The sequence below is a fragment of the Dendropsophus ebraccatus genome, chromosome 2 (assembly GCF_027789765.1).
Source record: "Dendropsophus ebraccatus isolate aDenEbr1 chromosome 2, aDenEbr1.pat, whole genome shotgun sequence".
NCBI classification, from domain to species: domain Eukaryota; kingdom Metazoa; phylum Chordata; class Amphibia; order Anura; family Hylidae; genus Dendropsophus; species Dendropsophus ebraccatus.
The window spans coordinates 36,257,222-36,273,328 of record NC_091455.1 but is presented as its reverse complement, the minus strand read 5'-3'; the positions used below and the strand labels follow the sequence as shown (position 1 = coordinate 36,273,328).

The following is a 16,107-nucleotide window of genomic DNA, read 5'->3' as shown; positions in this document are numbered from 1 at the left end:
GAATATTGGAGCTCACTTGCCCCTCGTTCCCTGCTCGCTGCACAGAGCTATTACATGCACAGACAGCAAGCAGGGAGCAGTGGAAGGGGCCTTAGATTGTTTGGACGGCCCATCAAAGTCAGCGGCGGTCTTCTGATGCTGCTCCTATAACATGGAATGGTGCGCTGCAGACCATCGCTGATGTTTTAGCATGTGGAAAGACCACGATCTGCCAACCTCATGCACGTCGGCTGATCTTTGTCTTTTAACATGTGTATTACACTGAATCATTATTGTCCTGAACTGTCAGTAATCAGCCAAGTGAGGTTAATAATCATTCAGTGTAATAGGGCCTTAAAGCGAACCAATCTCTCAGATTTTCTAGATAACGCTTCTAGCGCTAGGGATGACATACCAGAATTTTGAGTTCGATATCGATACCATATTTTTTATTTCGATACTCAATACCATTTTGATACTTCAAGTATGAAAAAAGCGCCTAAAATACTAATATAATGACCCCCCTCACACCCAGGCCGCGGTTATGATGTGCACTACAACTCCCATCATACCTTCTTGTGCTCTACTACAACCATCATACCTCCTTGTGCACTACAAGTCCCATCATACCTTCTTTGTGCACTACAACTCCCATCATACCCCCTTGTGCACTACAATTCCCATCATACCTTCTTGTGCACTAAAACTCCCAGCATAACTTCTTGTGCACAACAACTCCCAGCATACCTCCTTGTACACAAGGAGGTATGCTGGGAGTTGTAGTGCACAAGGAGGTATGCTGGGAGTTTTAGTGCACAAGGAAATATGCTGGGAGTTGCAGTTGTGCAGTAGCAGCCTCCTAACACAACAACAACTCCCAGCATACCTTCTTGCGCACTACAACTCCCAGCATACCTTCTTGTGCACTACAACTCCAAGCATACCTCCTTGTACACAGCTACCTAACTACCATGTAGAGTGGGGCTACAGTGTAGGGGCATATTGTGTACAATAACACCTACCCCCCAAATAAGCCCTAGCCTTTTATAGTTTTTTTTCTGTGTTATGTGGGAGAAACCTAAAAGATTAAAAAATGAAAACTTGGTATAAAAATATATATTTATTAATAAATGAGTAAATTGCAATAGTCCTCGGCTAGCGATGGTCTGCTAAACTGGGGTCTTCTCCCTGGAGTCTTCATGAGAGTCTCAGCTGTTAGGGCTCGTTCACACTACAGAATTGTCATGGAATCCTTCCTTCTATCTGTTTGAATGGGAGGGCTCGCGCGCCTTCTGCTTTGGCTGTCCAGGCATGATGGGACTTGTAGTTTTGCAACAGCTGGAATGCCTGAGTTTGACCCCTGTGTTTATTGATGGCCTTTTCTCTGGATGAGCGTTGAGGAGCCTCAGATGTTCTAGCTGGTCTCCTCTCTGTTGGAGTCTTCAGGAGCCTCAGATGTTATAGAAGTTATTGGGAAACTGCAAAGAAATGAGAGAAATAAATAAATGAGTGAGAAAATGAACATTTTGTATGTGCACAATTGTGTAACAGTCAGAGATTAGAGGGTTGTCACTGTCAGGCTCTTACCTCTAGCTGAGTCCCAATAGATGTTACTTGTAGACTGATCCTCCATCTCCACATCCGCAGCCATCAGTCTACTTCCATGTCCTCCACGGCCGAAAGTTGATGTGTCGAGGAAAGCTTTCTCCTCTTCGACACATCCACCATCTCCACGTCATCTGGGAATTGGCGCCCTCCAACCTCCATTGGCTCACAGATCCTATTATATGCCCGCTTCAGTATGCGAACTGGTCTTGCTGGAGGGGCTGGGTGGGATGGGGCAGGGTGTGGTGGTGGGGCGGGGTGGGATGAGGCAGGGTGTGGTGGTGGGGCGGGGTGGGATGGGGCAGGGTGTGGTGGTGGGGCGGGGTGGGATGGGGCAGGGTGTGGTGGTGGGGCGGGGTGGGATTGGGCGGGGTTTGGTGGTGGGGCGGGGTTTCGTGGCTGGACCTGTCGAGATCTGTTTCTCTTCCTCGTCATCCTGAGACTCCAACACTCCTACTCCAAGAACTGCTAGCCTAGACTAACACTGATGTCAGGGTGCAGCTTGGTTTTATTGTCACAACCAGGTTCTATTGTGACATCATCCTCATACGTGTCATGATGACATCACAAGCAGTGGGTGTGGCCAGAGCACATAGAGATGAATAGTATGTGCACCTGCTTCTACAATATAACCTTACAGGATTTGTTCTCTGCTTCACTTTTAGTCCCCATAGTAATATTAATAAACAGTATTCTTTGCCTGGGGCTTTATTTAGGGTGATAATTTATCAGAAATACACTCCCTCCCCAGGTTGGATGCAAGTTCTCCTTGTAGTTGACATTATGCTTTATGGTATATGCTGAGTGTTGTCCTAACCTGCTGGGTCCATCATGAATGAGCTCCCAATATATCTGCTAGATGGCTCCTATGTTATGGATAGTAGATGCCACTCACAACCTCCGCAGCGTATATTTACATGGAAGCTACAAAATACTGTTAAAGTCTAACTGTCATTTATAACAATAACAATGGCCGTTGTTACAGATTGCAAAAACGGCAGTTTATTGCCACTGCTGCATTACATTACATTAGATTGCATGGAATCACAGCCACAGGGGGAGATTGATCAAACATGGTGTAAAGTGAAACTGGCTCAGTTGCCCCTAGCAACCAATCAGATTCCACCTTTCATTCCTCACAGACGCTTTGGAAAATGAAAGGTGGAATCTGATTGGTTGTTAGGGGCAACTGAGCCAGTTTCACTTTACACCATGTTTGATAAATCTCCCCCTAAGTCTTTTATTTCTGTGCGCAAGACAAGCCGAGAGCCGGGAAGTAGCCATGACTAGTCACGTCCCTCTGCCGGTCAGCGTGATTGGGCGTGATTGACAGGAAAGGAGGCTTCTAACTGGCCTCTTTTGTCTAGTCTAGTTCCTGGCTCTTTGCAAGCCTTGCATGTCGGAATAAAAGACTTAGTTTCAGCAGCTAAAGTTTCTACAGAAGACATAGGATGCATGGTAAGGCAGCGTTTTTAGCATGTCTTCCGTGCGGTGCTAGCATAGATCATAAAATAAGTAACAAATAGACAAAAGGGGGTGTTTGACCACTGGGATCACCCGCAATCACTAGAATTGGGGTCCAAACGATCTGCTACCTGCACAGGTGTTTGGCCACTCCAGTCATTGTTGGTGTTTTTTTTTAGAGAAAGCCAAGTACCGTGCTTGGCCTCCTTCAGCAGCTCTATAGACAATTAATGGACACTTCTTTGGATAGGCGATAAGTACTTTTTACTCTGACTACCCCTTTAAAAACACCATAGCTGCTTTGTTCCAGAAAAGGCACCACCCTTGTCAGTTTGTTTGGTGTTGCTGCACAGTTCCATTAAAATGGATTTATACCAAACACAACCTGAGGACTGGTATGGCGCTGGTTTTGAAAGAAAACAGAAATGGTCGTCTAATCCTGGATAACCCCTTTCTAAGCTTTAGGCTGTGTTCACACACTGAAATAAAAGAAAAACCTGGCAACGGGTGAACAGGCAACAGCCAGAACTGAGTGTCGTAAAGTGTTGTAAAACCTTAGTAATTGTGCTGCTGGTACAGTAAAAAAAAACTAAAAAAACTAAAAAGCAGCCATACTTATTTGTTCGTGCTGATTCCCTCTGGCACCAGCTCCATTTCCCCGCTCTGTGTATATAGACAGGGTATATTGCCATGTTCATATACTGTAGAAATTTGGTCTGCAAGTTTTTCTGCATATGCACCCAGTGCTGTGTATGTGATGGAAAATTTCATAGTGTACTTGATACTGCAGATTTTGTTATATTGAAAGAAGAATAATGTGACTATTAAAACTCGCTGTGGTTTTTACCTGCAGATGTCATGCAGGGAAATCTGCAGCGTATATGACACGTGTAAACATACCCAAAAAAAACTTAATTTATGTAATTTTGTATCCTAAACAGTTTTATCCCCAGCAAATATACTGATCGAATTCATGCCGAATGGACTATCTTAGTGGTCGGTAAAATCTATAGTCACACCCATTTTAAAGGGGTTGTTCACAATTTTTTTTTTTTTTTTCAAATCAACTGTTGCCAGAGATTTGTAATTTACTTCTATTAAAAAATCTCAAGTCTTCCAGTACCTATCAGCTGCTGTATGTCCTGCAGGAAGTGATATTCTTTCCAGTCTGGAGAGCAGGAGAGGTTTTCTATAGGGATTTGCTACTGCTCTGCACAGTTCCTGACATGGACAGAGGTGGCAGCAGAGAGCACTGTGTCAGCCTGGAGAGAATACACCACTTCCTGCAGGACATACAGCAGATGATAAGTGCTGGAAGATGTGAGATTTATTTAATAGAAGTAAATTACAAATCTCTGGCACTTTCGGGTACCAGTTGATTTGAAAGCATTCTTCTTTCGTGAACTACCCCTTTAATGACATATACAATGAGTTTTTCCCAGTCATGATGTGAACCTAGTCCAGAATAGAAGCTGTGTGCTTGGCTGCTTTGCAATCTATTAAAACAACAAACAATAAATATATAGCCCACATATGCTGTAAAATGTGAGCTAAATTCTGTTCTGGTTCCTGAAACTAAAGTTGAGTTCTCTTTTCTGAAATTAAACCTACATGTTAGAATCTTATGCATACGTTACAGTATGCATCATTGTGTATGTAACATTTTTTTTTTTCCAAGTACAAGTGACAAATATTATGTGCACGCCATTGAACGTTGCACTTAAATTTTATTTTTTTTTTCTTTGGGGACCTCTGTATAAATGCTACTCATATGAGTTCCATACAGTGTACTACAGCTTGGGTTACTGCTTTTAATTTTAAGTACTGGAATGTAAAGATGTTCTGTTATTATAGTATATCCCAAATCTTAACTTCCTGCCCCTATTGTTGAGATCCATTGGATAAAAAAACCCTCCTCTGTGAAGTAGTGTGGCAGTGGAACCAAAGACAGTCTCTTGGAGAGAGTTAAATGGAAAAGATTTCTTAGAGACTAGTGACCACATGTTGTCAATAAAAGTGTGTGGCAGCCTCGGCTGTTAACAGGAGGATATCCCTTTTAGGCTGATCCACGGTTTACTTTGAAGTGGAATAAGATGAGGCTTTAATGTGGGGTTCTTTGGTATCCCATATACTTTACAACACATGAATCTGCAGATACAAAGGACACTGAGTAGGTGCAGAGATTTGGGGCATAAAAGAGAAATGCATTTATTACATAAACTGGGCACTATATCAAAAGTTCACTAGGCAGGACAGCATGATCCCTAAACCCTGGGATGTGAGCGACACATTGAAATGGTTTTCACTCATCTCTTAGATGAACCTATAGAGGTAAGGCAGTAACATGCATTTAAGTTATGATGCGTGAACCAGTCTGAATGACAAGAATCTGTTATTGCTGCGCTATGTGAAAATATTCTGCCAATAATAGCTGACATGTATGCAACACTCCGTCCAGCCCTGTACAGATTGGTTTAAAGGGGTACTTCCATAAAGTCATAGCATTTTGTTAGGATGTACAAGCACTTTATAATACGTAAATAAGGAGAGACCTGCCAATCAAGCTAAGTCTGTAGTTGGAAGATAGAAGGATCATGTCTCCTGTCACTCTTATCCTAGTTCACGGAGGGAGAACCTTCAACCTTCCAGCTGTTGCAAAACTACAATTCCCATCATGCTTCCTCGACAGCCAGAGCAAGATAGGAAATTCAGTATAACAACAGCTGTTTTTGTAGGGCTGGATAACTGCTAATGGGGAAGCTTTTGACTTGGTAAGGGGTGAATATTGCGTAAATTTTTTTTTTTTTTACTTTTTTGGGAGGACAACCCCCTTAATACTCCTTTTTAATGGAGTTTTTTTTTTTTTTTATATCTGAATTACATTTTGTATTTTGGTACTTTTTCACAGGTCACGTAGTACTCCATATATAAAGTGAAAATCACATGTCGCATGTCCATCATATGCCCAGGCCACATTTTCTCCCCTTGTAGTAAGCAGTGAAATTTCCTGCTGACTGCAGACAGAGATCTTTAAATTGGAAACATATTTTAGAAAATTAGTCTACTTTTTTCATTGTACAAACTAAAACACACGTATATACATCATATAATGCGCCAAGACTGGTATATATTTCTATAAAGAGTCTGGGTGGCCGACCGTTTTCTTTTGGTCTTGCAGCTTATAGGTTCTTCATTACATTAGTACAGACGGATGGGAATGAGGTAATAACGTACACCAGGTCTTTACAGCTTTGTATCATCACCCAGACAACTACACAATCACATCTGTATTGCTGTAGAACGCATCCTATGTCTTCAATTTATACTTAGATGCATTCTTTCTGTCTTACACACTAACTGCTCCCTCTGCTTCGCTCTTTGGCATTATATAAGACGATTACAAGATGTGTCCAAATATTTTGCATTTTCCCACACTCCTATCTTTTTCCCCAGTTACTTTTTAAATCTTGTTTTCTTCACCAAGTTGACCTGATTTTAACCTTGTAACTCTTGCATATAGCTTTATCGTTCATCGGTTTAGAAAGTCCGTAGTGCTCTTGTAACACTCTAGGTCTATGCTCTCAAAGTGTTATAAGAGCACTACAGGCTTTCTAAACCGATAAAAGTAACAAATATCGATCATGTTTTCGTTCAAGTGTCGAAATTTTTGAAAACATTTTAAATCTGCGTTAAAAAAAAAATGTTAAAGGGGTATTCTCATCTCAACTAACATAGTTATACTGTAGGACTTGTCAATTTAATTTTTATTTCTTTTATGTATTTGCAAAACTATTTAAAGCAACTCTGTACTCACAATCTGCCCCCTCCAAATGCAGAACGCTTAAATTATCTTGAGTGTTTGTGGAGGTTCTTCACAATTGCAAATACGTTTTTGTGTACTTTTTTTGTCACCATCCAGAAATTGATGATAATGAGAATATCCTAAGACACTTTGGGTTGGTCTGAACACGAGCGTGTGGCATTTTATTACCGGTGGCTGCAGAAGTTTATTACCGGTGGCTGCAGTGCTATGGAGTCCTGGAAAACATAGGTACAGTCTATGGACCATATCCCATCCAACTTCTGCAGCCACTGGTAAAAAAATTCTACATACTTGGGTTCTCTCATCTCTAATTCTTACTATACCAAGCTTTAGGGTATGGTCAAAACATTTTTGAGGCATAAATTAAGATCATGATCACTATTTACGGACGTATTTTCACCTCAAAAACATAGTGTAAACATACCCTTAGGGTAACCCTTTTCTGTTGTTAGCCTTTATATATATTTTTTCTACATGATGTACTATGAGATGTCCACTGGGCGATCAGTAATTTGTCATCAACCTTTAATTGGGAAATTGCTTTTGAAATGTAATCATTTAGATATATAATTGTCCCCTTTTTCCTTCTTAACTGGAAGCAATTACCCTGACAAGGGTAGTTGTTTGACATCCGAGAAAGTAAGATATGTCTTCTATAAGTTTACTGTTTAGGCTGAGTTTCCCAATAGTGCACATTTATATTCTCCTTGGCCTTTGGTGGTAAAGTCTATTTCTGTAAGAGGCAAAATTTCCAAGAACATATTTTTACAATATATGTTAGCTAAGTACATGTGGTATCCTATTATATTACCTTAAAGTAGATGTCAAGCGGGTGTTCATATTACAGACAAGAAAAAAAATACTCTAATAATTGCACTCAATAAACTGATTTATATTTAAAGGAATGATAAGTGAAAAGGTAATGATCAACCATTCTATAGGCTTTGTTTTCTGTAGGACTTGTTTTCTGGATGCTCCTCTGCTGTTTGAGTCTTTCCTTAATTTTACTAGATGTGTTAAGCCTTTTAATAATGTGTAATATAATCTAAAACTATCTTCTGTGTTCTTCAGTCCCAGTCGCTGATAATCGTATGTATATGGGGGCTTCCCAACTAGATATGAATGCGATTTGAATATGTCGAGTCGCTCAGAATTTTAATATTGGTGGCTGACTGACGTTGGGTAGCTATAGACTGTATCCATGTTTTCCAGGACTTCCTAGGGTTGCATCCAACTTCTTCAGTCACTAGTATTCCAATGCCGAGCAATCAGTCTTGAGCATGCACGAGTTGCGCTCATCTATTTTTCCAACATTTCTTCAACACACGATTTCAGATAAAATAGATATTGGCTGCTTTGAAATTAATCACCTGATCTTTTTGTTCTCCCTGGAGGTAAGGCACTGTCAGAAGTGTCCTGACTCGGTCAGTGATTGGCTTAGCAGGCAGATCCTGCTCTGACATTTTGTCTCAGAATCGAGCAGAAAGGGGAGCCAAAAGAAGGAGCGGTAACAGGAACTGCATGGGGACTGGGTAGAACTTGGGAATACCATTTTTACGCCTCTCTCACCATTGAACACATGTGAACAGTCAGTTGATCTATATATACCAAGTGTAGGGTTTAGGAACCATAGCTGTTGGTTGGAATTATGTTGCAGATGTTAATTTTTGTGACCATCTTATGTTTTCTGTGCTTTAGATAACCTCTTTTCTATTTGTTATATTTTACACAAATGCCTAATAAATGAGTTTGCACTAAATTGGGCCCACCTTTATTGGTTGGAGCTTCTCTAACCTCTTTGAGGACCTAAGATGTACATGGACACACATTGAGTTTCCTGTGAGCATGTTAATGGTTTAGGGTATGTGGACATCTTGGAATCCTGGTGGAAAATCCGTTGTGGAATCCGCAGCTCGCACCTGCTCGCAGACTCTTGCATGCGTCTCAACCTGTGCCATAGACTACATTCTATGCACGGGCGGATTCTTCCGTCCATCCAAAGAATGAACAGGTTCATTCTTTGGACGGACGCCAGAATCCGCCCAACCGTAAAATGGAGTCTGTGGCACGGGCAGAGACGCGAGTGGGTACTAGCTGCGGAATCCACAACAGATTTTCCGTCAGGATTCCATGGTGTGCACATACCCTCACTGTGGACAAATTAACATAAAATTTTGAATTTTTAACATTTTATCATAAACGTCTATCACAAATAAGGAAGCACTGGCATTATCTTGGTCTGGCCGATGGTCTGTAGACATTGCATTGGTCTGGTCAGTGGTGCCCATGTATCACATTGATCTTGTTGGTGGAGCTCAGGCATTACACTGATCTTGCCAGTGGTGCCCAGACATCATGTTTTTTTGTACTGTGAAGTACGTCCATCATCTTGTTGTGTCTGGTTTCTGGTAGGAAAAAGTCTGAGAGGCCCTGCTCTATGGCATATCAGTTCATGTACATGTAAGGTATTGCTGCCATTAATAGTACATAAAAGGCATACTGGCTTAGTCCTGAACACGTGGTTTACGTCTGTAGATTCTTCTCTCTCCATAAGCGTCTGTTAGCTCTATGAAATAATTTGTAACATATTGTACATCTTTTCTTTTAGGCCGTAGAAAAACCATGGTCTTAGGCTTGATCTTTTGGTGGGACATTGGGTTTCTCACGCTCAATTACAACCCACCGTGTTAAAACAACATTTAAAATCCTCCATCGCTATTACAAATGAGCTTAAGCTGGACTTTTGTGGCCCGAGAAGCTCATATATACAGTAACAACATCCGCAAAGAATGTTAGCGATTGCTCCAATAAAAGCGAAAAAAACATCTAACAAATAGTCCGCTAGCTATGTTTCCTGCACGCTTAAGGTAGCTCCGAAAGCCTTACTCCTATTTACTGTTCAGCTGGGAGAGCTGAGAAAGCTAGAGGTCGACATGTTGTGGCAAGAGACAGAAGGAAAAGATTTTTATTCCCCCTCTTTTCTTTTCGCTTCTCAATCTTTCACATCTGGTCATAAAATCTGTTCAAGAGTCACAGCTTATTCTTCATTCTCATTAGTTTAAATAAAACCATGCCAAAAGCCCGTCAAGGAGCGCTACTTCTTACATCTGTATCCTACTGCGGTCCTTGGGGGGAGACCTTGATAACACCTGAGTATTTGGGCCCAACGGGTCTGGCTTTGTTTTTATTTATGTATTCTTACTTTGTGATTTTTCACTGTGGTTTAGTGCATAAGCTCTCCCGTGTTTCCTGTGGTTATTACTTCTGCGGTTCTTGTTGTGTTTGCAGGTGCAGATGGATATGGTGTTTTGGTTATTACAGAACCAGTGACAGCAGATTACAGGAATGCATATATTCCAAGCTTAGCTCTGGGTGTTTGATAAGTAAACATTGTTTAACCCATTTTTTTTTTGTGTGAAGGAAGTTGGTCATTTACGAGGTGAGAATTTGGCATCTTACTAATAAACTGTTATAGCAAAACATTTGTAATTTTTTTTCTTCGTTTTTTCAGTGTTTTCATTGCTCTTTTCCAGTTATGTTGAGGTACAGTTACAAAATGGCATATTGGTTATTTCTAATGCCACCCACTTTTTCTGTAAATTAAATTTGTGGCTTTTATTCTAGTCTTGTTTTCTGCATTTTGATTTCTTTTAGCCTTTTTTTTTATTCTTAACACGGGAACATTATGCATAAGGTTTCTAAAGAACCAATTATTATGAACCAAGGTTTGTAAGTAGGAAATTCCAGGAACCTGACTGGTGGAAAATTTCTTTGTACAATCCTGCAAGTTTCATGTAGTTCCAGCAGTGATCTCAAACTTTAGCTCTCCAGCTGTTAAAAAACCATGATCCCCATCATGCTGTGAAAATTGTTGGCTTTCCTGGGCATGCTTGGAGTCCTAGTTCTTCTGCTTCCCTAACTTGATTCCATTTTTGGGCCTCTAAAATTGCCATTTTATGGGTTAAAGGACAACTCCCGCGGGACCCCCCAAAAAAAAAAAAAAACACAGACACACACAGACACCATACTCACCATCTCTCCGGTGACGATCGCCACTCGATTCGCCCGCCGTCCGCCTCTCCGTCGCCGCCGTCCGCCATCCAGCGATGTCTCCGACTTCCGGGTCCAGGGGATGGAAAAGGCTGCCAGTGCGCTTGCGCACCGGCAGCCTTTTCATTGGCTGGAGCGCATCACATGGCTTCCAGCAAGCTCAACCAATCAGGGCTGAGCAAGCTGGAAGCCATGTGATGCGCTCCAGCCAATGAAAAGGCTGCTGGTGCGCATGTGCACCAGCAGCCTTTTCATCCCCATTCACTTTGCATGAAGACGCCGAGGAGGAAGAAGACCCGGACCGCCCCTCGGCTCTGACGTCGTCGTCACCAGATGCCGCCCCGGAGAAGAGGATCGTGACGATCGTAATAGGTAATGTATACATTCTTTAACTTCCGGGGTGGGGGGTCGGGGGTCCGAAAGTGGGGGAAGGGGGCCAGGCCGGGTATTTAACCACATTACAAAGTTATATAACTTTGTAATGTGTGTTAAATGAGCAAAAAAAATTTTTTGTGGGAGTTGTCCTTTAACAAATGGCTCAATGAACGGTGTGTGAACATAGCTTCAAAGGATTATCCAGGAGTTAAAGAAAAAAAAAAAAAAATGGACGCTCAATGTTAGATCAGTAAAGATTTGATTCTCTACATCCCTACTGATCTATCATGGCACTCCATTATTTGTTGTGTGGGCAAAACTATGTCTTCATGCAGTGTCCAGTGTACATACAATTTTGTCTTTTTTTGCTGTACCATGGTGCCACCACAGGAAGCCATGATTTTGCCCATTTGAGGCAGTTGCAATTTGGTACATGCCCTGGTGACACAACCTGCCGCTCCAAGAAGGGGGAAAGCTATCAGGTTTTGTCTTGATGCTCCCCATAAGTAAACCTCTGGAGAACAAGGATGGTAATACACTTTTACGTCCCATAACAATAAGTATCAAAAGATACTCTCATAGGGTCAGGATAAAAAATCTAGATAGGTTTAACTTATATACTAGATTTACACTATCGATTTTGTGGGACTTTATCCATTTTCTTGATCTTTTTCATGGCTAATCACACTAAATATATTGTTTTCAACTTACAATTGGAACAAGGGTCTACACATAGGAATAGCTGATAAATCTGTGTAATGGGGTCTCTTCTGGAACATACCCTAATGTTCCGTTTCCTGGTCAGATTGTTTAAATATACAATTGCACAGAATGACACAGTGAGCGGTGGCCTCACTTCCTCATTGTCTGTATATGATGGTGTCAAAGAGACCCCCAAATTTATTTTCCTTTCTAAGCATATGGTTTTACATTACAAAGCAGGACCATTAGGCCAGTATAACTATCCATTCTCATGGTTTTTCTCCACAATTAGCAGTTTAGCCTCTATGATTAAGACTTCCTGAATACTTGTCCAAAATGTGGCAAGTGTTTTAGGACGTGGCCCAATTTGGATCAATTTTCGGAGAACTTAGCAGTAGGCTAGGTGAACCGGGGAGCAGTTCTCTAGGCTGACATCCATTCTCAGAACCTCCTTAAGTCATTTATGATAAATACATTTTGTGAAATGTCTAAAATATAATTGGTGTTCCTTTTCTCTTTTCATTTTCACATGTTTATTGTCATCTGGTGTGAGCCAGATTTATGGGAGCGCAGTAGTTTTAGTACGTTTTGGCCGGGCCGTGTTTAATGACATCACCTTGATCTATATTCAGTATGTGATTTCAGTTGGTCCCAGTGTTAAATATTTTCATAATTATGCTGGTTTTGGCAGTTCACGTGGAACTTTTTATTTTCAATTTTTTTTTTTACGTTTCTTTAATGAACATGTTTTACCTCTGGGCTTATGAGACAAGCGCAAAGTTTGAAAAATGAATCGTGTAATTTTACTGTGTAGATTTTATACAAATGCTTGAGCACAGGAGCTTTTTTATCTGACTGGATGCAAATAGAAGCTTATAGAGGGAGCCCACAGGGGTAGTCACTTAATTAAATTGGGACATTTGCTTCAACCAAATATTTACATTTCATATATAGGTTTCACGTATGCTCCAGTAATCTTTGCAAGTTGACAAGTATTATTGGATCAACGTTATAGGCAGTGGGCAAAGTGCAAAATACATTCTATATTCTACAGCCATTACATTAAAACTGCCTTCCTGATCCTGGAACCACTATGTCACACTATGACTCCTTCACACATTTAAGTGAATGGGATCACATTGCCACCCACAAGCAGCCTTGACCGTGCAGCTGCAAACAATCCATGAATAATGGACGTGGCCACTGGTGAGTCGCAAAGTAAACCAATTCTCTTTAGTAATGGAATCGCCTGACCAGTCAGTATAACACGATGGTTCTTAGTCATGAGACTAAAGGCCCTATTCCAACTGACTCGTTGGCTCCTCGTTCCCCGGGAAGCCATCCTGCGCCTCCACCCCCCCACCACCACCAGACTCACTTGCTCGCTGCTGCTGCGTGGAATGGCGGCAGCAGCGAGCAAGTGAGTCTGGTGGTGGTGGGGGGGTGGAGGCGCAGGATGGCTGCCCGGGGGATCACTGATCGTCCGGGCAGCCCATAAGTTACACCAGCGGTCTGCTGCCACCGCTTCTGTTCCAGGGAGCGACTGCAGCAGATCGTTGCTGTATCAGTCGTTTGTTTTTCAACATGTTGAAAAACAAACAACTGCAATGATCAGCCGACATGAACGATGTCGGCTGATCGTTACTGTCAATCCCACGGGACGATTATCGGCTGTAACAGCTGATAATTGTTCGGTGGAATAGGACCTTAACGGAATCGCTGTGTTGCCCTAGCCCGATATTGTGTATAGCCAAAACAATTTTGACCTGTAGACGCTTGAGCTCTACAAAACCTTTGTGAGTGTCCTCTAGTATCTGGAAGCAATATATTAGCAGCAGATAAAAAGGTAGCATAAAAGGGTAGTCTGAAGGCTGCTGTTTTTGTGTGCTCAAGATGGGATAATAATAACGCTTTTATTTGTATAGCGCCAACTAATTCCACAGCACTTTACATTACGTTTTGTCAATTTTGTACCCTGTACCTATTCGGGCTCACAATCTAAATTCACCTATCTGTATGTTTTTGGTGTGGGAGGAAACCGGAGTATCCGGAGGAAACTCACACAAACCACGGAGAGAACATACAAACTCTTTGCAGATATTGTCCTTGGTGGGATTTGAACTATTTTGAGTCACCGTACAAAACAAAAGGTTTGCCCATGTTTCATGATTCATGATTCGCCATCACTGTTATTATGATGGTGCCTGGTCTTGCTGCACAGCACTTTCTGGTGTCAACCTTTACACAAGGAAGTACCTGCTGAGCTGATCATTGACTGAGGCTTGACATTGATGGGATAAATAGGTACTCATTGTATCAAGACATCAGGAAGTGCTGAGCTGTGGGACTGTGCACGTTAGAACATAATGGCAGATTAGGGGATTGGGAAAGGTGGACACAGTTATTTTAGTATCCCAGCCTGAGCATATTTACTTAGCATAAAAAGTCAGAATAACCCTTTAAGTTCTGTAATAGTGCTAGTAAGTGAGAAGAAAAAGCAACATAAAAGTAGCACAGACTTTTTGATATTGTCTTTGACCTGCAGGTTCAGATAGTGAGTCAGTTCTCTATGGGAATTGAACTCGCTGTAGGTTTTTAGGAGGGGCCTCCATGCGTCGGACATCCTGTAAATCTTTGATCAGATAGACATTTGGTCAACGTGGAGGGAACACCTTTTTATTTCTGAACAATTTCTGCAGTGTGGCTGGGTGCTGAAATTAGGGAATACCACCACAAAGGATTGTACTAGGTCTGTACGATAAGTAGATTAACACGTACCACCTAACATTCATGCAAATGAGAGGAACCAAGGTTTACAAGAAGAACATTGGCCACAGTATCCCGTATCCCAATGCTTCTGGCAGCTCTTTGTCCTCTTTCCGTATTGCCTTCTGCTGCCATCTCTGTTCAATGTCAGTGCCCTAGGGCGTCCATATGATATAAACAAAATTATTACGCCTTCTATCAGTCCCCCTTCTTTCATATCTCATTGGTCCAGTACTCATGCTTATATGTACTATTTTTGTGATATAGCTACTACTCATTCTGCATCTACACAGTCTCGTTTATCTGTGGACCTTACTTTTTGCCATAATGAAGAGCATCTATCAAAGTGCACCTCTGGCAGACCTATCCCACCTATGTATTACATAGCCAGCCATTCATTGTTAGACTACATATTTTATTGTTGGTCCAACATCAGTTTTTAAAGCATTTTGATGGGCCATTGCTTTTCATCTTGGATATGTTTACACATGTTCTTCTATTGATTCAATCTGATCTCAGTACTATACATTTGTATCGGGTAGATCCCATGGTTATTGCATTAAAGCAAAAAAAACAAAAAAAAAAACAGATTCCTTGGATTTTCCCATGTACAATTTATATGCACATTTATACTTATGAAAATACCACCTAAAGGTTTTACAGCAGCGTTTGATATAACCATAAGGCCCTTCTATTCCTATATTAATGGGTTTAGCTGCTGGCCCGATGCATCGGCGCTCTATAATAAATAATATATCATTCATCATTTCAGTGAATAGGTTAATGGTTTTATTATAGTTCTCACATCTTAAATTGTATTTTTATTCTACAAATAGCCTTATATGCAACTATTAGATTGAAGCAAGTGAAAGTCACGGTATGATTTAAAGTTTTGCAAGACCGCATTTTGAGGAGAGAATTGTTTACTAAGCTGGTTAAATGCTGGACCTCAACTATTTCAACTGCGGATAAAGGTGTGTGAGTGATTAATACCATGTGAGAGAACCATGGAGCCAAGAATCACATCCAATGATATATGGAGAGACTAATATACGCTGCTGATATATTATCAGTATAAGCCTTTTGCTTTTACATATGTGGCTATGTGTGTTTTTTCACAGATTTTGCACATGTTTTTACTGAGATTAGCCCGAACATGCCTTGCGGATAGGATTTAACCTGAATAATGTTTATTTTATGTCTGGTGTATTTGTCTTAATTGAACCTATATCCTCGTCTCTGTCTGGAGCGCTTTATGGGGTTGAATAGGATCACAATTACTTTGATTGTAGTGGATATGTTGCCTTCCTAACGCCTTGGTTACTGGATAGACACCATAAAGC

General features: G+C 41.2%; 1 protein-coding gene and 1 long non-coding RNA gene across 9 annotated transcripts in view; one reads left to right on the top strand and one right to left on the bottom strand.

The window, feature by feature from the left end:
• The window catches only part of VPS13B (vacuolar protein sorting 13 homolog B), a 729,531-nt gene that overhangs the window by 34,023 nt on the left and 679,401 nt on the right, over window positions 1-16,107 (top strand). The window lies entirely within an intron of this gene.
• On the bottom strand, window positions 1,085-2,099 carry LOC138784358 (uncharacterized). The gene is made up of 2 exons (XR_011361825.1): window positions 1,567-2,099; window positions 1,085-1,457 (listed from the first exon to the last, which is right to left on the bottom strand). It is a non-coding gene; the product is annotated as an uncharacterized lncRNA (long non-coding RNA).